Genomic DNA, 18,442 nt, shown 5'->3' with positions numbered 1-18,442 from the left:
ACCCTCATAGTGCAACTGCGCCAGCAGTGCCAGCGTGTTGGAGGGAACCAGGCTATTATTAGAGAGGAAGGGCTTTCATTGGTATATTGAACGGCACCTGGAAAAGGAACTTTTGGGTTGCAGCGGTTGAGGACAGGTGCTGGGCTCTAATGCACGGTTAGCATCGTTCAACGTGGCAAATAGCTACAATTGACTAAACCGCAAATCCCTTCCTGCAAGTGCTTGCATACAAGAAAGAGTGCCCGTCGTCACCAAAACGGAGACCCTGTATTCCCCTCCCGGCCCCTGAGATCACAACCTTCATGGGCTAGAAACCTCGTTGTGTCATGGACCATGATAAGCCATCACTGCTTGACATCAGATGAGGCCTGGGCATGCCTGTTAGACCAGATCCTTGTGCGCATGACAGAGGCTAGTACCACTATGACCCGTCGGCCCAATGCATCGTTCATCGGTCTGTAACTCTGCCCTGACTGCTTCTCCTTTGCTAGAGACTGCCGTTCCGGACCTGCAAGGGCTACTTGCGTCTGCGCCCATTCCTGGAAACTGATCATGCTAATGGGTTTGTTTGTATCCAGTGGATGCTGGGAAGAGGGCTCTCCCTTTCATTAGAAATAACCCACTGGGAAAGCTCTTCACTAAATCTAAAATAAACCCCAGACACCCTGATTCAAGGCCAAAGCATGACGTAAATTCACTCAAGGGCTGAAGCACGGCAGCAGGATTAAGTGTCCACCTACAAACAAGAAGTACTTCCAAGGATTAAGGGCTAATGGATGCTAAAGAACTCTCTTTTATCTTGTGGGAGTACATGAGTTAGTCCTAAAAACTATAGAAAGAGCTAAGTGTGATGTAAGGTTCAGCAGCTTGAGTCTTTACAAAGTCTCAAACTCTTGCACTACACTCCTGACACTGATGCCCTCTAGGACCTTTGGCAAGGCATCTAACCTTGCTCTGCTTTAGTTTGACTCAGTGAGGATCATGCCAACATACCTACCCTACAGCAGAGGAAGGATGGGTTGAGTGCCAAAGGCCACACCTGTGAAGCATGACAGAAATGCTCATTAATATATAAACACCCTCAGAATTAAGCATTTTAAACCAACTATTAAAGTTCCTCCAGCAGCCTGCTTCATTAACAGACTTTTTCTGAATTTCTTCTATGACTTATGATCATAAAACCAAAACATTGTGTACTCATGCAGCTGCTACAATCTGAGTCATTTCTCCCACCTCCAACCCCACATTAGTTCCCCCCTTTTCACTGCTGTGAGGAAAGACCTTTAATCCACCTATTGTGAGGTGCTGCCTTATGGACGCACTTTAGGTTATTAGGCCAACAAACCAATATTGGCCTTGAAAGCTCTGTTGCCCCATAGCAAAATTTTCAGGGTCCAGACCAAATCCTTTGTTTGCAAACTTAGCATCAGTGCAGGGGGTGACTCAATGCAAATATACTTACGTGCACTCCCATTAGGCTAACAGATAGCTTGTGTATATTGCAGGAGTCCTGGCAGCATGCAGCCTTGCATGTTTTTGTCTCTCTTAAGACTACTGATGGAGAAAGGTACCTATGCTTGCTGAATGATATCAAAGATGTCCAAATCCTTAAGCACTTTGAAAAGTTTCCCATTAATATGAAAACTTTGTGGTAGAGCTGTAGTGAGGCTGCAAGACAGCACAAGACAGTAATTGACCAAAAACCTCACCAACTACATAGGGAAATGTTATGGAGGCAGAAGGTAATTAGTTGGAATTGGAATCAGGCCAGTACAATCACTGAATTAAGCTACATTTCCAGTGTTATAATAGTTTTCTTTTAAAATTTAAATTACAAGGGGGCTAAAAGATACTCCTTCCAGCTACTGTTATTGAATGGATGGTATGTTCACAATGGCACTCAGCATAAGCAATCAATAATTTATCAGATCTGGTCTTCTAATAAAACACCTATCGAGTGAAATTCTGCTCTGTTTGGGTATGTCTACACTGTGGGACAAGGTCGAATTAAGATAAGCAACTTCAGCTACATTAATGGTGTAGCTGAAGTTAAAGTACCTTCACTTAACTTTTGGCACTGTCTACACTGCAGGAAGTTGAAGGGAGAACACTCTTCCTTCGATTTCCCTTACTCCTCGAGGAAGGAGGATTACTGGCATCAACCGGAGTGCCCTTCTCAGTTCAAATTAGCTGTCTTCACTAGACCTGCTCATTCAAACCCTGGAAGATCTACAGCGGCAGCTTCCCGCTTCTCTGTAGTGTAGATGTACCCTTTGAAGAAAGACACCCACCTCTTTTTATTGTATTTTTGGTGATTTTTTGTGCAGCTTTTCCCATATACAGGATAGTACAGTAATACAGTAAAACCTGTGCTATCTGGAACTTAAGCATCTGGAAAACTGTAGAAACTGGCAAGTTTCTGACGCCAGGAAAAGCAAAAAGGGAAACTAGCCCTTTAAGTGCTGGGCCGCTCCTCGGAGGAGTGTGCAGCACATACCTGGGGGGAAGGGTGAATGGTAGAGGAAAGCAAGCAGCAAGCATCTCAGCTCCCACCCCGTGTCTCCTGGCACCCTCTGCAGGCCACCTCTGCCATTTCCACCTCCCTGCTTCCACCCCGTCCCCCCCCCCCCCCCGCAGGCCACATCCCGCCCCCTGCACAGCTCCCCTCCCCACCCCACCCCTTAGGCCCTGCATAACTCCCACTCCCCCCTCAGATAACAAGAACTTTTAGGTTACCCGCATGTCCTAATCCCCGGGCGTGCTGGATAACACAGGTTTTATTGTATATACAGTTACAATGTACGTTCCTGCCTACAGTACTTACCATTGAACCCAGACGACATAGCAGCATAGAGAGAGGAAAGAGTGAAAAATACAATGGTGAGACCAGGGAGAAGTGTTGTGATGAGATGTCAACTTTACTACTGAGAAGAAACACCCGAACTCAGAGTTATTTCATCTGGCTGATGAAATGCTCAGTGCAAGAACCCAGTTGCTTTTGACCCGAACGGGGTGCAGCAGAACTATAGTTTCTTTAAAGATATAAGCCAAGAGTGAAAGCAACTTTAATTTCTTACACATACTGTCATATTGCAACCCCCTCGGGGGCAGGGTGTGTGTCTGTCAGGACAGGGGGTTGGGGAAAGTTGGTAAAGGACAGTACATGTAAGAAATGTAAGTGTAGGATGGAGTGCGGGGGGGTCAGGATGTGTATGTGGGAGCTCACGGTAGGTGTCTGAGGAGTGTGGGGGCTTGGTGATTTGGGGGATGGCAGGAGTCAGGGCAGGGGGTTGGGTTGGGGGTGTAGGAGTCAACGCGGGTGGAGGGTGAGGGGGTTAAGGCAGTAGTGTGCAGGAGTCAGGACAGGTGGTTAGGGAGGACTCAAGGAAAGCAGTTGGGTGGCGGGGTGGAGCTCAAGGCAGGGAACGAGGTCACTGCACTGCCTGGCTGTGAGACCCCCGGGGTTGGGCAGGGCAGTGGGGATCATGCTGCCCAGCCACCCAAGCACCAGGGCTGGAGCCTGCGTGGGCTGTGGCCCCACCGCCCGGGGTGCCGGCAGCATCCAGTGGTCTCCAACCTTTCTAAGCACAAGATCACTTTTTGAATATAAGTCAGTTCAAATACCCCTACCCCCGCCCCTTCTCCAAGGGCCTGCCCGTGCCCCGGCCCTTCGCTGAGGCCCCTGTGGTGGAGTGGGGGGGGGCTGTCTGCTCTGTGACCCGGGGTCCCCCTGCGCAGTGATGGGAGATTCTCACTGACTCTCCCAAATGTGGATTAACCCAGACACCCAGGCTCAGCCTCCCAGGGAGAGAGACAAAGGGAGGAAGGCGGAGACCAGCACCTGGCTGGGGGGCAGGGCTGGAAGAGAGGTTTTTAGTTTCTGTCTGGTATCATGGAGGAAGAAGCCTGAGGAAGGGGCTGGGATTTAGGGGCCCAGACTCCCCCATCTCATGGGGGCTGAGGCACCCTAGGCTTGCCCTGTAACCAGATTACATCTATGCTGCGATGTATCCTGGAGAAGCAATAAACTCCCTCTATTCTACTGGCTGGCAGAGTCTGTTCGTGGCACTACGGGGGTGCAGGAGACGGGGGCAGTGGAGCCCCCGTAGTGCCACCCCACCCCCTCACTCTGTGAAGATGGGGCACAGGAGAGGGGTCAGAGTGAGGTCAGCGCCCTCCTGCCTTGGTCTCCTCCACCTTACACACCAAGCAGGAGGCTCCCAGGGGGCAGCTCTGAGTCTCTGGGCAGGAGCAGCAGGGCAGTGGAGGGAGCCGCAGTTGAAGAGTTGACACTTGACAGCCTCCCAGCCAAGATCACCTGTCAGAGGCTCCTAGATCCTGATCTACTGGTTGGTGACCACCGAGCCCTGCCCAAGTTGCCTAGTCTCTTGTCAGTGTGCTGCACTGAGGCGCACCAGCTTGCTTTCACCTTTGATAATATCTCAGCATCCAATGGCTTTTAATGCAGGGCCCTGGTCCAGAATTCTGTGCCCCAGCTGACTCTGTGAGTGTTAAACAGCAACAAAGGGCCGGTTGCTCCCTTCATTTACCTCTTAATGAAAAGCTGCAGGAAAAGTGCCCGATGAATTATAAATGAGCTGACTCTCCTCCCGTCTCCCCGCCCGAGGATGGTTTCTGAACACTCCAATTTGCCATCAAATAGGCATGACCCTCAGATAGGCTGGCACGTAAGTAATCGTCCCAGCAAACGCAGAGCTCCTAGCTGCCAGCTCGGCTCTGCCCCCAGCATCATTGCACCTGGACGCAGCAGTGTGCTATGTTTCCATCGAGGTTGTACAGAGCACAGGAGGAGCCCAGTTACAATCCAGTTTATTTCTGCTGTGTCATTCCTACCATGTACTCTCAGCTGAGTACAGTCCATACCACTAAACATAAGTCAACTCTAGAAGGTATTTACAGAAAAATCATAAAAGGGGCTGGAATTTTACTGGCTGCTGTAAATGGAGCCGCACTGGTTTGTTACATCAGTGGAGTTATTATGGCTTTACACCCGCATAAGTAAGAGTAGATCCAGGCCTTAAGTGTCTGACTGTCATCCTAACCCACATTCCACACATTGTATCAGTTCCATTCGGCCAACACCCAGCTTGGTGGAACTCAAGCATGCAGGGCAGTGGAGTTTTGGGAAGGGGGTTGAGGGTGGGGTAAAGAGAAGGGGAGCACTGAGAAATGGTGTTTCATGAAAGACAGAACTCTTGTTTCTTTAGGGATTTCCATAAAAGAATGCTCAGAATACTGTCACCTGGGTAATCAAACACAGGGACTAACTGCAGCTTTTGCGTCGCAATTAGGAAAACCCCTGTCCCGAGAAGATTTCTGGACAGTGTCTGCCATTTGAGAGGTGAAGTATTGGCCCCAATTCTCCCCCACCAGACCTCTTATGGTCTCGAACAAGGCATAGTCCAGTGTTCCAGAACAGCTGCAACAAAACACGACTTCCTATTTCTCTAGCATCTTACACTCTCTGATCTCAAAATTGCATTACGAACATTCATACCTTAAAGCTTCACAACCTGCTCTGTCAGGCAGGTTGTACAATCATCCCCATTTTAAAATCAAGGGAAACCGAGGTACAAAAGTTAAGACTCACCCCAGATCACAGTGAGAGTCCATTTAGAGCTGGGATTCCAGCTGTTGAGTCCCTGGCCTCCAGTTCTTGGAGAGCCTTTGACAACCTGCACTCTCATCCCTTTCCTGGAGTTTGTTTTACCATCAGACACAGATAACGTTCAGTTCTATTCTTCTCCCTGATCTTGGCTGTTCTTAGGGTTCCTCCCTCAGAACTGCTCAGCCCACACCCTAGATCCCTTACCTCCATAAAGCCACTCCCTGTATTCCTTATATCCAGGTGGATTAATAAGTCCACAGTAAAACCCACCTAACTCTGTCCTGGCAGGATCTACATATATAAGAGTGGCATGTCTCAGGCTGAGAAACAGCTGTGTATACCCTAAAAACCATCAGGCAGGGGAGTTCTAATGCCAGCTGCCAGCGTTTAGAGAAGTATCCTGCCTATACAGGCGAAAACATGGAACAGCTGAAAAGTGCTTTTACACATGGGCTCTTTAGTGCCTAGGATCCAGTGCAAAGACAGCTTGCACAGGGCATGGGGCAATGTAAATCTGACAACCCCTCCACTTCCTCATGCATCCGCATGGCTTGCACTTATCTATCATGTGATTCTTATGGCTGTGACCCGAATGACTTTGCTGTTGAACAGAATGGCAAGGCGTGGCAGCACAGCCAGGCCCGGGGTCTTTGGGTGACACCTTGCTTGGCCTGTTCCACAGCTTGTCCTCCCTGCTGAACAGGGCCTTGGCACTGCAATGACTACAGGAACAAGCAACACTAGGGCCAAAATCAGTCTCAACTTTTCCTTCTCCAGGCCCTGAACCCAAAGAGACTCTTCCCAATAGCCAGAGGTTTTTGCTGCATCACTAACAGGCATAATTGAAGCAGTGGTGGAGATGGGTGGGAGGATAGAGGGGAAAATGAGCAAGCACCCCCTTGCAATGCTCAGTTCAGCCGCTTTTGGCACCTCTGATACAATCACCATGTTATCTTGGCATCCTTCAGCACCTCTCACCTCCGTCTTCTGCTCCCACCACACCATTCTGCAACCCAGCACAAAGGAGAGGGGACCAACGGGGCCGCATTCCACTCCAGATGGGCAGCCTCCTTGTGTGTCGTCGAGATGTGGTGTGGGCCCAACGTGCAGCACTTCTAGGGCAGTATACTTGCTGATTGCTTCCTTGATTATTGCTCACAACAACCAGCTAAGACACTGCCAAAGAAACACTCACAGCTGGCATTAACTGACGAGATGGGAGCTGTGGCAGGTTATTCTGTCTCCCTTTTTCTTTCTCTGACTGAAAAACGGTAGGAGAATCTGGGGACAAAGAAACAATCAATAAACAAACAGCTAAAACAGCGAGGAAAAAAAGTGTGACTCTCCAGAGAGATTCAAAATTAGACATGCAACATAATCTCAGATACAGCCTGTTGAAACAACAAAGAAAGCCAGCTCCTGTTTGGATTCCGTACTTACCTACCTTAGTCCTCTAGTTCCAGAGAGCCTCCTTCAGGAGAATGGAAATATTACTCATTTCCAAATGCCTAACACACAGCTTCTGAGACACATGTGTGGTTTCCCTTAAGTGCACACGGCCATTTTTGAGCCATGCTCAGGATTGGAGAAGAACTCACTCTGAGCAGATCCATCTGCAAATGAAACAGAAAAAGGGCCCCATTCTTATTTACACTAAGTCCACTATCACTTCCCTTTACCCAGCCAGAATGAGAACGAAAATGTCAACTTTGATTACTTAAAAAGAAAGTTTACCCTTAAGGTCTAATCCTAAATGCTGTGAGCCTTCCCTAAGGGCCTTTGGTACTAGGGTTAACACCCCAGTGCAACAACAGGATGTGCTATATGGCAGCCCATCCTTTCTTCTGTACAGATTTTCCTGTCTATTTTCCATTGCATGGTCAGCTGGTAATGCTATAGAATATCCTCTACTCCCTCTATCTTACCTCTGACTTCCCTGTTGGCCTGGGTTAGAGTCCCAACCTTGGATGTGAGCGGAGGTTTGTGTGTGTGGACAGTAGCTGAACTAGGAGCACTGCCACAGTGACTTCTTTTAGTGACCCAGTTTTGCTCCCAGAGAAACCACATCTTCTTGGGTCCAAAACCAAATCTTTTTAACTTGTCAGAAATTGAGGCTAGAAAATTTTAAACAGGAAATAAGACTTTAAAATCAACAAACTATATCTTGAGTATTTAGGCTCTGGTGCAGATTACCAAGGGATGTGGCAGTCTCTTGGCACTTGGAGGCATTATATCGAGACTGGATGTCTTCCTAAAAAGCATCCCCAGGTCCAGTCCATTATTGGGCTTGATGGTGGAATCACTGGTTGAAGTTCTGTAGCCTGTGTTAAGCTGGAGGTCTTAACCGTCATCTTAACTCTTAACTATGTTAACTCTTTGAATGGTCAGGGTTGGATTTCCAATTAGGCACATGCCTCTGGGCGCTGGTGTTCTAGGTAGGGATATGAAAGTGTAACCATGTATACAGTTAACCGATGAGCCTGGGCTCATTGGTTAATGTGCACAGTTACATGCAGCCTCTTCCCCACCCCTGTGCTGCTGCCTCTGTATCAGAGGCAGCAGCAGGAGGCAGACAGGAGCTTGCACACGCGGGGAGCCAGCTTTCTAACCAACTCCCCACGCATACCGGTTCCCGTGGAGCTGCCTGCCCCCACATGTAAATTGCATAATCGCTGAAATTTTCAGTGGTGACACAATTACTTAATTAAACACATTTTAACAACCCTAGTTCGAGGGACACCCCAAAATTAAAAGTGGATTAAAAGCTGCATTTTTTTAAATAGAAAACATGAATGTCGGCTGCAAGTGGTGGGGAGGGAGTACTGAAGATGCTGTGCCTAGGGGCGCGTAAAGGCATAAATCCAGCTCTGCAAATGGTCTGTCTGAGGAGGCCAACTGATGGAGTGAGCAATAGTAACTGCACTCCAATAAAACCAGTGCAGCAAAGAGCAGAGGTGACCAGCAGTGCAACCAGTCCATCCCAGAGGAGGCAATTGTTATTTAAGCAGCTGAATCACCCCAGCAAGAAAGTCAGAGGGTCAAACAAGCAACAATCACCTCCCAGGCTGGTGAGTGATCTGCCCCTTCCCTAGCACCCAGACGGCCCAAAATCTGGAACTAGCTGCTTTGTTTGAATAGTGATCTAACCGGCACTCCAGTATGCCTTGTCAGTATCAAAACAAGTCAGACTTTATCTCAAAAGCAAATAGTTCACTGATGTGCCTTCCTGGGGCACAAAGCAGTCAAATGCAGAAATGGGAGGAGGGGACACTGGTATTTCAAGTCACCTTCTCTGTGATGTCTGTGAGACTGGAATAGCTTCTCTGGAGAAATGGTAGAAGCCCCATCACTTGGGCTTCTGAAAACTGGACAGGACAAACTCCAGGAGAAAATTTTGTATGGGTAGGGCAAGAGGTGCAGGCTAGTTGACCTAGTCAGTTTCATATCTCTGGGCTACTTAGTGCAATGATTTGGGCAGATTAAAGCCAGCAAATGCTTAGGTCTTCTAGACTACTTCTAGACTGCAGAGTTTTTGCGCCAAAAACAGCTGGTTTTGAGCAAAAACTTACGGAGTGTCCACACTACAAGCGCATTTTTGTGCAAGAAAATTTACAGTAAATCAGAAGAAGAGAGGGCTTTTTTCACAATAGTTATTCCTCTTTCTATGAGGAATAAGCCTTTTTGTGAAAGAGCTCTTGCGCAAAATGGTGTGTGTGGATGGGAAATGGGGTTTTTTTGCACAAAAACAGCCTATAGAAAGAAGCACAGGTGCCCTGGTGACCATTCTGTTAATGGCAATCAGATCTTTCTTGCAGAAGAGCATCCATGCAGTCTGGACATTCTCTTGCACAAAAGTGCATTGCTTTTCTGATGCACTTTTGCAGTGTGGACGCGCTCTTGTGCAAGAAGCATGCAGTCTAGATGTAGATCTATAATGCTTTTCATCTGCAGAGCTCAAAGTGCTCTGACAAGGGAGGGTGCCAATAATCCAACTCTGCTAGTGCTGTGGGGAATATGAGCCAACATGATAACTCTCTATCACAGTGGTGGGCAACCTGCGAGGTTGTGTGCGTGGCCTGTGAGATATTTTGTTTACTGTTTGGAAGCAAAACAGTTTAGGAAGTTGGAGCAAGTGTCATATGTGGGAGATTAAAAAGACTGGAACTTTTAATCTTAGAAAAGAGGAGACTAAGGCAGGATATGATAGAGATCATAAAATCATGCCAGGTGTGGAGAAAGTGAATAAGGAAAAGTTATTTCTTGTTCCCATAACATAAGAACTAGGGGTCACCAAATGAAATTAATAGGCAGCAGGTTTAAAACAAACAAAAGGAAGTTTTTCTTCATGCAGCACACAGTAACCTGTGGAACTCCTTGCCATAGGAGGTTGTGAAGACCAGGACTTTAACAGGGTCCAAGAAAGAATTAAATTCATGGAGGTTAGGTCCATCAATACTTATGAGCCAAAATGGGTAGGAATGGTGTCGCTAGCCTCCGTTTGTCAGTGGCTGGAAATGGATGACAGGAAAGGGATCACTTGATGATTTCCTGTTCTCTTAACTCCCTTTGAGGCATCTGGCATTGGACACTGTCAAAAGACAGGATACTGGGCTAGATGGACATTTGGTCTGACTCAGGGTATGTCCACATTGCAGTTTTTTGGGATTTTTTTTGTTTTTTTTTTTTTGAAAAACAGCCATTTTTCCGGAAAAACTTCACTTACATCCACACTGCAATTGTGTTCTTTCAAAAAAACTCCAAAGAACAGAGGTGTTTTTCCAACACTGGTAAACCTCCTTCTACGAGGAAGAAGCCTTTTTCCAAAAGAGCTCTTTCGGAAAAAGGCATGTGTGGATGGGGAAGAGGAGTTATTTCGAAAGAAGAGGAAAAAGGAAAAAGCACAGGTGCCCTGGTGGCCACTCCATCCATAGTAATCACAGCTTTCATGCGAGATAATGTCCATTCAGTGTGGACTCTATATTTCAAAAAAGCAGATCGCTTTTTCAATGTGCTTTTGCTGTGCAGATGCTCTGTTTCGGAAGAATTTTTTTCCTATGATCTCTTCTGGAAAAGCTTCTTCCAAAAGAAGCCTGCAGTCTAGACATAGCCCCAGTATGGCCACACACGGAGTTGTCAGATTCCATTGGTTTCTGTCCATATAGCTTTTTTTCCCTACTGGTGTTACTAAAGTGACACGCATGTAAAGCCAGACCACATGAAGGGAGGTGCGTACTGCTTGCACACGACACTGACTGAGATCCGTGTGCTCCCTCTGCATCCAATCAAAGCGCTGCTACGGTTCAATCGGCACAGTCCGCAAATTCTAGACATGCGAATGCAGTGAGCAAAACTACCCAATCCCGGGAGAACGTCTTGGTTACAACAATCTTGTGGCCCACTGGGATGAAGGTGGGCCACTTATGTGGCCCAACCACTAGTCTAGGTTGGCCATCGTTGCCTTACGGACTTCTACTCAAACCTCCATGGATGAGCAGTTCAATTGAATGCACATGCTGCACCGCCAAAGTGGGGACGAGGAGGTGGAGAACAAGGCATTGCTGTGTCTCAGCTATTTAGGGCTAATCTACTCAAGCATTCAACTACAAGTTGCTGGAACCAAGTTTGACATGATTTAATCTCTCCATTAGGTCTAACTAGTTGGAATCTAGCTCCAGGAAGACATGCAGAGATCTCTGCTTGGGGTTTTGTTTCATCTTTGCCAAGAGCACCAGAAGCCAATACATTTTAGATAATAATGCAGCACCTAATGCAAGAAACCAGCAGAAGATCTCCCAAGTCCCCAGGGTCTCGGAAGGTCAAATCAGATGCTGCACCTCATGGGTTTGGGACTGGCAGAGCCAATCTGCTCTTTAATTGTGTGCACATGAGGACTGGAGAGGGGAAACTCCAGTTGAGGTGGGAAGAAGGAGCTTGATTTGGGTGAATGAGAGTCCCTCTGCAACCACAGGAAGAACTTTGAAATATCCTGTTGGATGGGGCTATGTTATATGTCCAGAAATAATAATGAACCCACAGAGATATGTGGTTGCAATGTATTATATTTTGCCTATGTATTATATTTTGAAGCGTTTGTTTGTGGATTTGTTTGTGCAAAATAAAGTCATACTTCGCGATTACCTACAGATTCCAAATTTTGCATGAACAATCCTGCCACCTAAATTAGCTGAATGCACTACTTTTTACACCAGAATATGCTGGGTGAAGGGTTTAAATAATTATATTTATTTTTCATTGGGAAAAAAGTCATGACTATTATGATTAGAGTTCATAAAAAATATTTGCTAACAAAATTAAAATCGAGTTGCCTATTCAACTGTCATTTTAGTGCAAAGAAAATGTGTACTGTTAGAAATCATAAAATAATTGAAATTCGTTACGGAAAGAATAATGGAAGCATTACATGTTTGATTCAAATTTACTATCATGGTAATTATTCAATAAAATGAATAATGTTTGAAGTTGAAATCCTACAGCACATTAATAAAGAATTCTATTACATATATTTAATTTCTTGAACTTTCCTATACGAGTAATCTACGCAAAATTATTTTGCCCGGTCAATGATGATCCTCAGCTAGGGATGTAATAGTGTAGTCAATTAACCGATTAACCAATAAGCAAAAGCTTATAGGTTAATGCTATAGACTACATGCATTTCCCTCTCCCACCCCTTGCCAGTAAATTTTTTAGCAGGCTGGCCAGCAGCCTGACTCAGTTTTGGCTTGCACCAGGTCTGGGAGCTCAGACCCCCCCCCAGACAAGCACTGCTGCCTCTTTATCAGAGGTAAGATGCAGGAGCGGACTGATGGTGGGAGGACCTGGGTGGGACAGAGGGTGCAGGAGCAGAGTGGGGATGTGGGGTCTCAGTAGGAGGGAGCATGAAAGTGTTGGGGGCATTTACTTGGCTCTGTGCCTCCAGCCACTCCCAGGCACCACCCCCTGCTGCTCCCATTTGCCATGATTCCAGCCAATGGGAGCAGTGGGCAAAGCCTCCAGGCGAGCAGTTTCCTGCGCTGCCATTCCCCCTTGGAGCCGCTTCCTGCCCCCATTAGCCGGATTCAGCTTGTGAGACTCACCCCTCCCCACCGTAGGAAGCTGGAGCTGGCACTCCAACTTCGCAGGGCGGCGAGGGGGGGGGGGGAAGGAAGGAGCAGGAGTGTCATCATGGACTCCCCACTGCAGGGAAGGGGGTGAGCCCCAAGCCCGCAGCCCACCTGCAAGATGGTGCTAGATGCTGTGCAGAGACATACCTGGAAAGAACAGTCTTGCACAAAAGAGCTTACAATATAAATCTCTGAATATCTAGAAGGCATTAGGACATCCCGAACAATATGTTAGCTCCTCTTTCCAGTCTATTAAGAGTTATTCAAAAAAGGTAATTTTTCCCTCTTAGGTTGGACCTAAGATCAGAGTGCCATGAAGGCAACTGAGTGCACACACACACACACGGACACACACGGAACATCTGATGGCATGCCACTAAAATCTTTATGCCATACTCTGAGTCTGGGATGTCTGGATTTCTCATAAGCAGGAAACATATATGCCTCCTCCATGGACACTGGAGGGGATTTGTCACCAGAAATTGTGGCCTATATGTCATTGATCCATGTATATTTTAAAAGCTGTGTGAAGGAAGTGAAGGGGTAAGAGGGGAAGCATCATCTTCCTTTGCAAAGAGCCAGGGTCATTTCATTCACACTGTGCCCCATGCTGCTGCAGAAAAGGCGGGCATTTGTGACGTGTAAGAGGGAATTTGTTTGCTCTTTCATTTCCAGCCAGATGGAGGTTCTCTCTGGTGGGCTGCCCAAGAACCAGCTGTGGCACAAAACAAAGCTCACTCGTGTAGAAAGAGAACTGGAAGAGTTTTGCTTGGCAGTGTTGGTCCTGGACAGTCACTGAAGTGACTGTATTTCCTTTGTCCAAGCAGCCATTGTTTCACTCCCCACTGCTCCAAGTTCCCATCTAACTTACTCCCCCTCTAATGTACTCCAATTTCCCATCTAACGTTTTCACGGTGGTGTGTGTTTTATAGCATGACTACTGTGGAGCAAAGGCAACAGAGATGCTGGTGAAACTTCAATGGGGTTAAGTCGTGCACAGAAACACAGGGGTTCCCTCTGGAAAGGCTGCCAACCAGGATTTGTGGGGGGAAGGATGCAAGAAAGATGCAACCCCCCACTTCCAGTTGCCTTTCCTAGTACAACTCAGCTCTTTGGTGCGCAAATTACACCAGCTCACACCAGCTCTGGAGTTAGATCCCAATCTATTGCTTTCTTTGGTGGGCCTTGGCTGTTCATTGGAGCAGACCTGCTGACAGGGGGCACAGGGAGGGGACAAAGGGAGCAGTTGCCCTGGGGCCTGGAGCTACAAAGGGGCTCAGGGCTTCCGGCCACCATTGCTGCTACTCTTCGATGAAGGAAGTGAAGGGGTGGCTGCCTCTGGCCTTGCCCCTTTCACCCGGGGCCCTGCCACTTCTGGGAATGCAGAGCTGGGCCTTGTCACACCTTGCCCAGGGGCCCATGCAGGCTGTCGGCTCCCCTGCATTTGAGATATTAGAAGGACACAGAACTGGAAGCTTCCATGCTCCACCCTTGCCTTACCAGTCTGGGTGGTGGACTAGCGAGCAGGAAGAAACTGCTTGTGGATCATGTCACAATACAACAGATTAACCCACAAAGAGAAAATGAGTGTGAGTCACTCTATTATGGGGCAGCCACACATGGGCTGCGTCTATACTGCGCTCTCTTGTGGAAGAAAACATGCAAATGAGGCGAAGTGGTGAATATCGCCATGCCTCCTTTGCATACTTAATGAGCCGCCATTTTTGCACTAGCGGCTGTTACGCAAAAAGCAGCCCTCTACACGGCTCCGTTTTGCACAAACCGCCCCCCTCTTGTGCAAGAGCCATTCTGCCACTTTTTTTCAGGGAGAATGGCTCTTGCACAAGAGGGTTTTTTTGCGCAAAACGGATCCGTGTAGATGGCTCCTTTTGGTGCAAAAGCCCCTTGTGCAAAATGGCGGCTCATTAAGTATGCAAATGAAGCGCAGCGATATTCACCACTTCACCTCATTTGCATATTTTCTTGCGCAAGGGAGCACAGTATAGACGTAGACTGGGATTTGTGAGTCACATGCGGCTCTTTTACTATGAAAGTGTCGCTTGCAGCGCTACCTCCCATTCTCTGACTACTACACTGAGGTGGTAGGAGGAACTTGGTATCTCTGTCTTGCAGCAGGGTGGTCTGATAGGGGCTTCTGCCCACTGTCTTGGGGCTTCTGTCCAGCAGAGTGCACCTGCCAGGACTCAGGGCTTCAGCAGGAGCAGGGCTGAAGCTCCAGTCCCTGGCTCCTGGGAGCCATGCTCCGTCTCTCAAACTTCTAACAGCCTCAGCAGCGACTTTCAGAGCCCAGATCTACTGACTCAGGTTGGTAGGGCTCACATGATGGCCCTAAAAATAGAACTGTAGATGTTCCTGCTCGGGCTAGAACTCTGAAACCCAGCAAGGGAGTGGATCCAAGACACAGAACAGGAATGTCTATGATGCTACGTTTGGCACCACTGCAGGAGCCGTACAAGCTCAGTCTGTAGACCCAGGTTCTGAGCCTCATTGCAGTGTTTGGTTTGCCTGGCAGTGCAGACACACCCCAAGAGGCAGGGGAGAAGATGCTATTGGATCAACCCTTTAGTGCAAGAAGGAATGTGGGAGTCAGTTCCAAAAGAGATGTGCAGGAATGTGCACGGTATTCCCCCTGCTGCTGAAAACCTCCCTTTAACAAATAAACCAAGAAAGGGCCAAGTTCATTTCCAACATCTCACCATTGTACTCAAGTCTGTAGAATTACCCGAGATGACTTTGGACCCAAATGACTGAACTGGCCAGAAATCACAGCTTAGGAACTGGATATATTAGGGTCCTGTGGCCAGCCTCTTGCAGTGATGGGACAAGTTTCAGAGATGTTCAGATGCTCCTCTGAAGAGTTAATCTTGCTGGGATTTTCATGAGGAGAGATCCTTCCCCATGGAGGATTCCAATACTTCCTGTTTCTAATCAGGCCAGAACACCTATGAGGCTAACATTAGCCCATCAGTTTGTGGGTGGAACCCAGGATTACCAGAGGCGATCACGCACCCCAAGATTGTCAGATGACTATTTAAAGCAATTCCTATTCTATAGAGATTGATTTAGCCTTTCTGACCAATTCTCTCCCCGTACAAACCACAGACATGCAGGCTATGTCTGTACTACGGGGTTTTTCCAGGATACCACCGGTATCCCGGAAAAACTCCACCTCATCCAGGGAACGCGTCTGCTCTTCTGATATTTTTTTGCGGAAGAGCAGACACACTATTTCAGAAGCCCTGTAAACCTCGTTTCATGAGGAAGAAGGGCTGTTCCGAAAGAGGAGGTTTTTCCAAAATTTGGTCCAGTGTAGACGGGCCAAATTTCGGAAAAGCCTCTTCTGAAAAAACAGTTGGAAAAAGTTACGGAAATTGTGGAGTGCAATTTGCATACCTTTTTCCGAAAAAAAAGTGTAGTATAGACATAGCCATACTCTGCATAGGTGGGCATCAGAAACAGGCTACACAAAATAAAAAAGTTATGGGCGCAGGAAGACAGACACATCAACCCCTTCCCAACAAACTACCAGCCTCCACCCCAATAAAGCAGTTGCCATTTGACCTCCCTCTTTTGAGCTAGCAGACAGAGGCTCCAGACAAGACCCAGCCTTCAAGCCAATTTTCCTTTTTCAACAGGCTAGCAAAAGGCCCTCTTGGATTCTTGCCACCTGCAAGTTCAAACACTATGTCCACTTAAAAAACAAACCCTGAGAAGTTTGAGCCACAAAAGTTCCCCCTCCTCCCTGACCTCAATCGGAATTCCCTTCCCCTCCTCCCTGACCTCAATCGGAATTCCCTTTCCCTCCTCCCTGACCCCAATCGGAATTCCCTTCCCCTCCTCCCTGACCCCAATCGGAATTCCCTCAAAACACTAGGACATTTGGACCCAGGGTTTTGGTTCAGCTTCTCCTCAGAGTTTTCTCTTCCGTGCTGCATGGCAGGTGGTTTAGAAAACTGATTCTGCATCCTGGAATTGCCACCAAGCCAACCACGGTCTGGCACTGTCCTTTTCCAAGCGCTTATTAGCATCATATCTCGACGTCTCCACCTCCATTTCCCACAGCACCCAAATTCCCTGCCAGTAAGTGAAAAGGGTTTAACATCTTCCTCTTGGACAGATTTTTTTTTAAATCCACCACACAAACTTCCCTTCGGAGACATGTAAATTGTCCTAGGAGAGACATTTACCAGTTTCGTAAGGCTCTCCTGGGTCCGTTCCCCCCTTGCCCTGAGCTAGCCCAGCGAGTCTGTCCTAGCTCCCCCACTAACCTTCATTCTCCTGCCTGCGAGACAGGCACTGCAGCACCTGAGCCCAGCGCCGTCTGCCTGCACCGGTTGCACCGTGCGGTCACTCTCCTAGATCAGCATTGTTTGTGCAGTAGCGGCCCCGCCCCTCGTCACCCTCCTGTCAGGGAACCTGGGAACAAATGAGAAAACTGGGGAGATACCTTTGCAGTGAGTCATTTGTCTTCTGGAACGAAATCAGAAACGAAGGGAAAGAGGAGAGACAGCGCCCGCAACTCTCCCTGTGAGGCAAAGGGGAGAATGCGATGGGCAGAGACAGCCGGTGTCGGAGATGGGCTGCTAGACACACAGGGACCTGGGGAAAGGGAGCATGATGGGGAAGGACAGGGCGGAGGAGAAATTACAGAGGCGCGATCAGAGCAGGGTCCAATCTGCCCAACATCAAATGGACTCTTCTCCCCACATGCAGCTATTTCAGGAAGGTAGTTTCATCCTGGCACTTCAGCGGGGTAGCTGACCCAGACACCGCCCTCTGGGCTGCCCACGCTGCTGGCAGGCAAGGAGAAGGAGGAACAGAGAGAGATCTGAGCAGAGGGCGGCCCCGGGCTCACCTGCTCTCACTTGTTGATCACACACCCCCAGCAGGTTGAAGTCACCAGGAAGAACTTGGGTTCCTCTCTGGCTGGCTGCCTCCACCTCCACCCTGCAGGCAGAGCCCGTCAGGTGAAGTTCAGGCCTGCGCACGGGCCCGGCCCCAGAAGCTATTTCAAACCGGCTGAGGCCCAGAGACCAGGGCGGGAGTGTGTGTGCAAAGGCTGTGCTGGCTCCGCACAGGGGTCACCGTCGCATTACCCTTGAGAAAAGCAAGGGCTGAAGAGCACTGTGGCCCTCCTGGCAGCTGGAGACCATGCCCACATTTCGGCAGCTGAGGCACAGCGGTACTAACATCTCAGGCCCCTACACTAAGTCTCCTGGCAACACCAGAGGCTGACCTCCCTCTCTCGGCCTTCCTCCCGAAGGCAGGGAGGGAGCACTGGTTCCCCTGGACACATGCTCGAGCCGTTGGTACCGCCTCACCACTGCCAAGCCCTGCCACCCGATCCTGACGGACTCCACCTCAGCCAGGAGGCAACAGGCCAAAACCTGGTGGGAAGTGGCACTAAATGCAGCTGCCGGCAAGTCAGGAGAGGGGAAAGAGCTATTTTACTGCTGATCCGGCTGCTCTTCCTGGCAATTAACCTGGCTCTTACCTGTCTGGGTGAAGTGGGGCTTCATAGCCAAACTAGCTGACCCATCTGGGGTGACTGACTAAAGACCAGGTGCTGTGTGCACTTGGGCTGCTTTGTTGTGAGGACACAGGCTAACCCACTCCCGTGCCCACTGTCCTTCTGGGAATGCAGAGGGAATTGCGGGAAGGCACTGGA

At 48.5% G+C, this 18,442-nt stretch overlaps 1 long non-coding RNA gene across 1 annotated transcript in view; it reads right to left on the bottom strand.

Moving 5' to 3' along the window:
* LOC112546414 (uncharacterized) overlaps positions 1 to 18,442 on the bottom strand; it is a 37,171-nt gene that overhangs the window by 4,600 nt on the left and 14,129 nt on the right. Inside the window, exons 3-5 of the long non-coding RNA XR_012897278.1 lie at positions 17,043 to 17,190; positions 7,070 to 7,242; positions 998 to 6,910 (exon numbers count right to left, since the gene is read on the bottom strand). This is a non-coding gene — a long non-coding RNA (uncharacterized LOC112546414). The remainder of the gene's footprint in view (positions 1 to 997; positions 6,911 to 7,069; positions 7,243 to 17,042; positions 17,191 to 18,442) is intronic.

The sequence above is a fragment of the Pelodiscus sinensis genome, chromosome 23, assembly GCF_049634645.1.
Source record: "Pelodiscus sinensis isolate JC-2024 chromosome 23, ASM4963464v1, whole genome shotgun sequence".
Lineage (NCBI taxonomy): Eukaryota > Metazoa > Chordata > Testudines > Trionychidae > Pelodiscus > Pelodiscus sinensis.
Note: the sequence above shows the minus strand (reverse complement) of the source record. Positions and strands in the feature narration are given on the sequence as shown.